We start from the raw sequence: 7,244 nt of genomic DNA, 5'->3' as shown, positions 1-7,244 counted from the left end.
TTTACGTAGTGTATTTTTAATCTTCAAATTTTTTCTTTTTTTAACATTTTTAAATTGAAGGATAATTGCTTTACAGAATTTTGTTGTTTTCTATTTACTCTTAATTTATACAGTTGGTTCTTGTTATTCATGGTAGCCATGTTCTGTAAAGTTGACATGAATACTGAATTAGCAAATTCTGAGCCATCGCTCCTAGTGAAATAACAGGTTGGATTCCTTTGAGCCTCTGGTCACAACACTTTTATCAACAGATCAATACATAACCTTGTTTTATGTGTGTTTCTGTTTAAAGACATTTAATATACATAGGTAATTCATTAATATTGAACTTAAACTGACAGCAGTTCAATTCATATCTAAGTGAAGCTTATCTAACCCACTTTCTTCATAAGGCACATCACAGCTGCCTTGTGCTTAGGAACACTAGCCAGGATACACTGAGGGGATATTTTAAAAAGTGAAATCAATGAAAAGCACAAGAATTCAGAAAGTATAGCACAAAATAGACCACAAGGAGACCAGTTTTACAGTGTGAGCTGAAGCAAGAAGGCAGAGAGCGGCCCCTTGTTTGACTTCAGCTGGGAAGATGCGTATCAGGCAACAAATATTTCCGTGGCTCTGTGTGTGTCCACAGTGACCAGGAGAGCACCACTGTATTGGTTTTGGGGTTACGGACAAACTTGCAAATAAACGCAGAACCCATAAATAATGAGGATGGGCTGTTATAAAGTGACCTTTCAGCCTTGCTATGCACAGCAGTAGAGGTAGATGGAGATGTGACCTGATAAATTTTGTTGTGTTCATCTCCAGAATATATCCAGAATCTTAACCATTTACCCCTGCAGGGACTCTGGTCCACACCATCATTCTGTCTCTACTTGGGACTATCACTAGTCTGTGCTGCTTCAGTCAGTTCTCAGCGCAGCAGCCAGAGTGATCCTTTGAAAATGTGATTGTGCTGCTGCTTTGTTCAAACTCTCCAATGGCTTCTTTTCTTGCTTAGTAAAAGCCAGGTTCTCTACACTGGTTTACATGGTACCCCATACTCTGGCCCCTCCACTACCTTCTCTTGCACCTTGCACTCCCTCACTCTGGTCATTAGATGACCCACCTTGTTCCTTGAAGTAACAAGCACTCTTCCATCCCCGGCCTCTTTACTTGCCATTACTTCTGGCTTGGGACGACTCTTCCTCTGGGAGCACTGGTATGGCCCACTCCTTCGTGCAGGTCTCTCTTCGAATATAGCCTTATTTGGCTACTTCCTACAGAAGAGCAAGAAGGGCTTGCCAAGTGGCATTAGTGGTAAAGAACCTGCCTGCCAATGAAGGAGATGTAAGAGACACGCATTTAGTACCTGGGTTGGGAAAATCCCCTGGAGGAGGGCATGGCAACCCACTCCAGTAGTCTTGCCTAGAGAATCCCATGGACAGAGGAGCCTGGCGGGCTGCAGTCCATGGGGTCACAAAGAGACACGACTGACGTGACAGCACACACTACAGAAGAGCGGTCTACTCCCCACCCAATCAACGTTCCCCCTCTCCTTGCTGAGTTTTCTCCATAGCACTCAACACTGTCTGGCCTGTTTACCATCCGTGTACACACTGGAATATTAGCTTCCAGAGTGGGACTTCACTTCAACAGCTCTGTTCCAGTACCTATGACAGAAACTGGCACATATTAGGCAACAAACAGATATTGATGAAGGAAGTGAGTAGTGGCTCTTGACACTGTAGAATGAAATCCTGAAATACACCCCTTTTCCATCCAGCTCAGAAATGATGTGTTTTCCATATTCTGACCACCTCTTCAACACTGTTACTTAAAGTTGTGACAACTGCAAAGACTGGAGTGGGTAAGAGAGCCTAGCACATTTTATCACCACGTTAGTAGCAAGTCTTCCGAACATCACCCAAACGATGGAGGAACTTCAACATATCCACCCTTTTGTTGAAATCATTTCTTACTTTTGTTGGGGGTGGTGGGGCAGCAGGTACTATTCTATAACTGGGTTTTTTTTTTCCTGTTCTTAGGCCAACTGCTAGCCTAGATTCTCTCCCAGCCTCTTTTTCCTTTGTTCTGTGGTATATTTTTAGCCCTAGGTTGCAGAGTCCTCTTGTTCCTGATGCTGCATCCCAAATGTAAGCCTAGCGATCCTCATCTGAACAGAGGTGCTTCACAACAGCAGGCATTTCATCCTCTCAACTGGGCAGAATTCATGAGTTCTCACGGGGGCACTGCTGGTGCAAGAGCACCTTAGATGGAAACGGAACCAAAAAGCTAAAAGTTTTCAATCCTCAGTCAGTTTAAAATCAAAATCTTGAGTTGATTTCATTTTGGTGACTTACAAATCATTTTTAAAAATAATTCGTGGGAAAAATCATATGTTCCTGCATATTATCTTACTGCTGGTGCTTTTCTTAATCAAAAAATAAGACTGAAATCTCTACAGTCTAGCACTTTGAAAGTTTCATGAAAGTATTTGTGTTAGCAGTGCAAAAATATTCTGCATCCTGAAAAATAATCAGAAACTGGATTCATTTCTTTATTTCTTCATATTTACCATGTTCTTGGTAAGTTTAGATGATGGGGACTCGTGGGTGAGTAAGACATGTCCTCAGTTTTTTTTTTAAGTTGAAGTATAGTTGATATTTATAATGATATAGTTGATTTTTATAATGATTAAGGTGTAGAGCAAAGTGATTCAGTTACATATATGTATATATACACTTATATTCTATTTCAGATTCGTTTCCATTATATCTCAAATTCCCAATTTACCCCTCCTGTCGTCGGTTTTTAATGTTCAGTCTTGCAGGAACAGCAGGGCTGTCATCAACTACTTAACAATGTGGAGAAGACGCTAGACTCCCGGTGGCTGTACACTAGGGAGTGAAGGCAGAAGGAACTGCTTGTGTAAAGGTCTGGCAGTGGGAAAGCTTCACTTTTTCATGCAAAGTCAGCCTCTGAGCTGAGCTAGAGCGTAGCTTGTGAGGGGAAGAGTAACCACAAGAGATGAGGTTGGACATGTACACTGAGGAGAGAAGACTTCACAGATCTTGGAATCTGTGCTCAATACAATGCAGAGGCTGCTGAGATTAAGAGAGAAGCTATTACACTCTTAATACTTGGAGTCCAGAAGATGGATTAAGCGGGAAGAAACAAGGCAGGGAGACCAGTCAGGAGGCTTTGAAATAGTCAGGCAAGGAAGGATGAGTGTCTAAGACCATGGTAAAAGGAACAGAGAGGAAGGAGGCTCCATATAGTGAGGGGTGAGAGAGGGAGTAGGGGATGACTAGGGTCTCTAAAGAATGCTCAAACTACCACACAATTGCACTCATCTCACACGCTAGTAAAGTAATGCTCAAAATTCTTCAAGCCAGGCTTCAGCAATACATGAACCGTGAACTTCCAGATGTTTAAGCTGGTTTTAGAAAAGGCAGAGGAACCAGAGATCAAATTGCCAACATCTGCTGGATCATCAAAAAAGCAAGAGAGTTCCAGAAAAACAGTTTCTGGAACTATTTTAAATCTATTTAAAACTATTCTGGAACTATTCTAAATCTATTTCTGCTTTATTGACTATGCCAAAGCCTTTGACTGTGTGGATCACAATAAACTGTGGAAAATTCTGAAAGAGATGGGAATACCAGACCACCTGACCTACCTCTTGAGAAACCTGTATGCAGGTGAGGAAGCAACAGTTAGAACTGGACATGGAACAACAGACTGGTTCCAAATAGGAAAAGGAGTACGTCAAGGCTGTATATTGTCACCCTGCTTATTTAACTTATATGCAGAGTACATCATGAGAAACGCTGGGCTGGAGGAAGCACAAACTGGAATCAAGATTGCCGGGGGAATTATCAATAACCTCAGATATGCAGATGACACCACCCTTGTGGCAGAAAATGAACAAGAACTAAAAAGCCTCTTGATGAAAGTGAGAGAGAGTGAAAAAGTTGGCTTAAAGCTCAACGTTCAGAAAACTAAGATCATGGCATCTGGTCCCATCACTTCATGGGAAATAGATGGGGAAACAGTGGCTGACTTCATTTTTTGGGGCTCCAAAATCACTGCAGATGGTGACTGCAGCCATGAAATTAAAAGACTCTTACTCCTTGGAAGGAAGGTTATGACCAACCTAGATAGCACATTAAAAAGCAGAGACATTACTTTGCCAACAAAGGTCCATCTAGTCAAAGCTATGGTTTTTCCAGTAGTCATGTATGGATGTGAGAGTTGGACTGTGAAGAAAGCTGAGCGCCGCAGAATTGATGCTTTTGAACTGTGGTGTTGGAGAAGACTCTTGAGAGTCCCTTGGACTGCAAGGAGACCCAACCAATCCATCCTAAAGGAGATCAGTCCTGGGTGTTCCTTGGAAGGACTGATGTTGAAGCTGAAACTCCAATACTTTGGCTACCTCATGCAAAGAGTTGACTCATTGGAAAAGACCCTGATACTGGGAAGGATTGGGGGCAGGAGGAGAAGGGGATGACAGAGGATGAGATGGCTGGATGGCATCACCGACTCGATGGACATGAGTTTGAGTGGACTTCAGGAGTTGGTGATGGACAGGGAGGCCTGATGTGCTGGGGTTCATGGGGTTGCAAAGAGTCAGACACAACTGAGTGACTGAACTGAACTGAACTGAGGGTCTCTAACTCAGATAAAGGGTTACAATCTAATTTCAAAAGATGTTAAGTGAATGTGATGAGCTATTCTTAAAATATCCTACCCTCTTTTTTTCTTATTGCTGTTTTGGGCTGAAGCCAAGTGGAGACTAATATCTTGGGAGGGAAGAATTCAGTAAACACACTCACACAATACACAGCAAAACCATGTCATATGCTTTATTTTTCTTTTTCTTCCAAATATTGTTCTTTTGTATACTTTTGTGCACTGTTCATCTCCTTAGCTCAGTTTTCTATCAGAGCATTTAACTTCTAAGACATTCAGTTTTGATGTGGGTACGTATTCAGTCATGTCCATCTCTTTGCGACCCCGTGGACTGTAATTTGCCAGGCTCCTCTGTCCATGGGATTTTCTAGGCAAGAATGCCTGAGCGGATTGCCATTTCCTCCTCCAGGGAATCTTCCTGACCCAGGGATCAAACCCCTGTCTCTTTCGTCTCCTGTATTGGCAGGAGGATTCTTTACCACTGCACCACCTGGGAAGCCCTGATGCGGGTATAGTGAATGCTTTTTGTGTTTATGCAGGCAAATCTATCAATCATTTTTAGTTCTTGTTGTTAGTATCATGCATATAAAGATATTCCATAACCAAAGTATATAACATTCTTGAGTACATTTGTGGTTTTGTCACTTTTATCATGCATAATTTAAAATATATGATTGGCATCTATTTTTAAAAGGCACTATTTAAATTAATCATGCAACTTTAAGTCCATTGTTCAGGGTAATTGGGAATGGTCCAGTCTTTTTTTTCCTTTGGCCAGATATTGTTTTAATGAGAATTATAAACAACCAAAACCATTTTTTTTGCGAACTGCCCTTTTTTTAAACAAATGATTTGCAAATCATTACAAATACTGTGTAAGATGATGCATTGTTTTGCAAAGCCAATAAATATAAGAACAAATTTTAAACATATGTGATTTGTTCAAGATATTTGGGGGATGGAGAGCCTGATTTTTTCCCCAGTATTTAAAAAAAAAAAAAATGAGTTTTTCCTAACCTTTCAAACAAAAAGTTTAAAGGTATGACAACTGGAGAAAAAAAGGCAGAGAGAGAGAGACCATCTTATAGCTGCTTTAAGTAGTTTCTGATAATTCTTCCAATGTTACCTTTCCTTTCCAGAACTCAGATCTCACTAAATAGTTGAATTTGAAATGTTTCTTATGTTATTTATTTGGGCTGCCCTGGGTCTCCGTTGCTGCATGTGGGCTTCCTCTAGTTGCAGTGAGTTGGGGCTCTGTTTCATTGCAGTGCGTGGGCTTCTCATTGCAGTGGCTTTTCTTGTTGCAGAGCATGGGCTCTAGGGACGTGGGCTTCAGTAGTTGTGGTTCCTGGGCTCTAGAGCAAGGGCTCAGTAGTTGTGGCCCACAGGCTTAGTTGTTCTGCAGCATATGGAATCTTCCCCAATCAAGGATCGAACCCATGTTTCCTGTATTGGCAAACAGGTTCTTACCCACTGCGCCACCACAGAAGTCCTAAAATATTTCTAATGAACTGATTAATGGGGGAAAAGAAAATGAATCAATTCAGAATTACATGAAACAACATAGTTATTTGCCTTCGTTGGTTTACTTATTTTTTGGTAACAGCTTTATTGAGATATAATTCATAGAGCATACAGTTCATTTAAAGGTTATACTTTATATATACTTTATACTTTGAAAATCATTACAAATACTGTGTGAGATGATGCCTTGTTTTGCAAAGCCAATAAATACAAGAACAAATTTTAAACATATGTGATTTGTTCAAGATATTTGGGGGGTAGAGAGCCTGATTTTTTTCCCCAGTATTTAAAAAAAAATGAGTTTTTCCTAACCTTTCAAACATATACTTTAATATATATTTTAATATATTCACAGAGTTGTACAACTATCACCACAATCTTAAAACATTTTTATCACCCTGGAAAGAAATTCTATACCAATTTACCATTCACCCCCAGGTTCCTCCTCAGCCCTACACAACCACTAATCTTCCTGTCTATTCACAGTTGCCTATTCTGGAGATTTCATATAAATGGAATCATATACTCTATGGTCCTTTGTGACTGACCTCCTTCACTAATTGTAATGTTTTTGAGGTTCATCCACATTTTAGAGTGTATTGGTAATTCATGTCTTTGTTTACTAGATGACAGAATAGCAAGAATTCATTTCTTTTTATTACTGAATAATACTCCATTGTGTGACTGTACCACATTTTATCTACTCATCAGTTTTGGGATCATAGGTTTTTTCCATTGTTTGGTTATTATGAGTATTGCTGCTTTGTATACTCACGTATACATTTGTGTGTGGGATGTGTGTGTGTGCGCTCAATCATCTCTGGCTCTTTGTGACCCCAAGGACTGGAGCCCACGTCCATGGAATTCTCCAGGCAAGGATACTGGAGTGGGTTGCCATTTCCTACTCCAGGGGACCTTCCAACCCAGGTATTGAAACAGTGTTTCCTGCATCTCCTGTATTGACAGGCAAGTTCTTTACCGCTGTGCTACCCAGGAAGCCCATTTTTGTGTGGACGTATGTTTTAATTTCTCTTTCTCTATAT

Source organism: Giraffa tippelskirchi, chromosome 12 (genome assembly GCF_054371585.1).
Source record: "Giraffa tippelskirchi isolate mGirTip1 chromosome 12, T2T-mGirTip1v1.2.pri, whole genome shotgun sequence".
Classification (NCBI taxonomy): domain Eukaryota; kingdom Metazoa; phylum Chordata; class Mammalia; order Artiodactyla; family Giraffidae; genus Giraffa; species Giraffa tippelskirchi.
Note: the sequence above shows the minus strand (reverse complement) of the source record.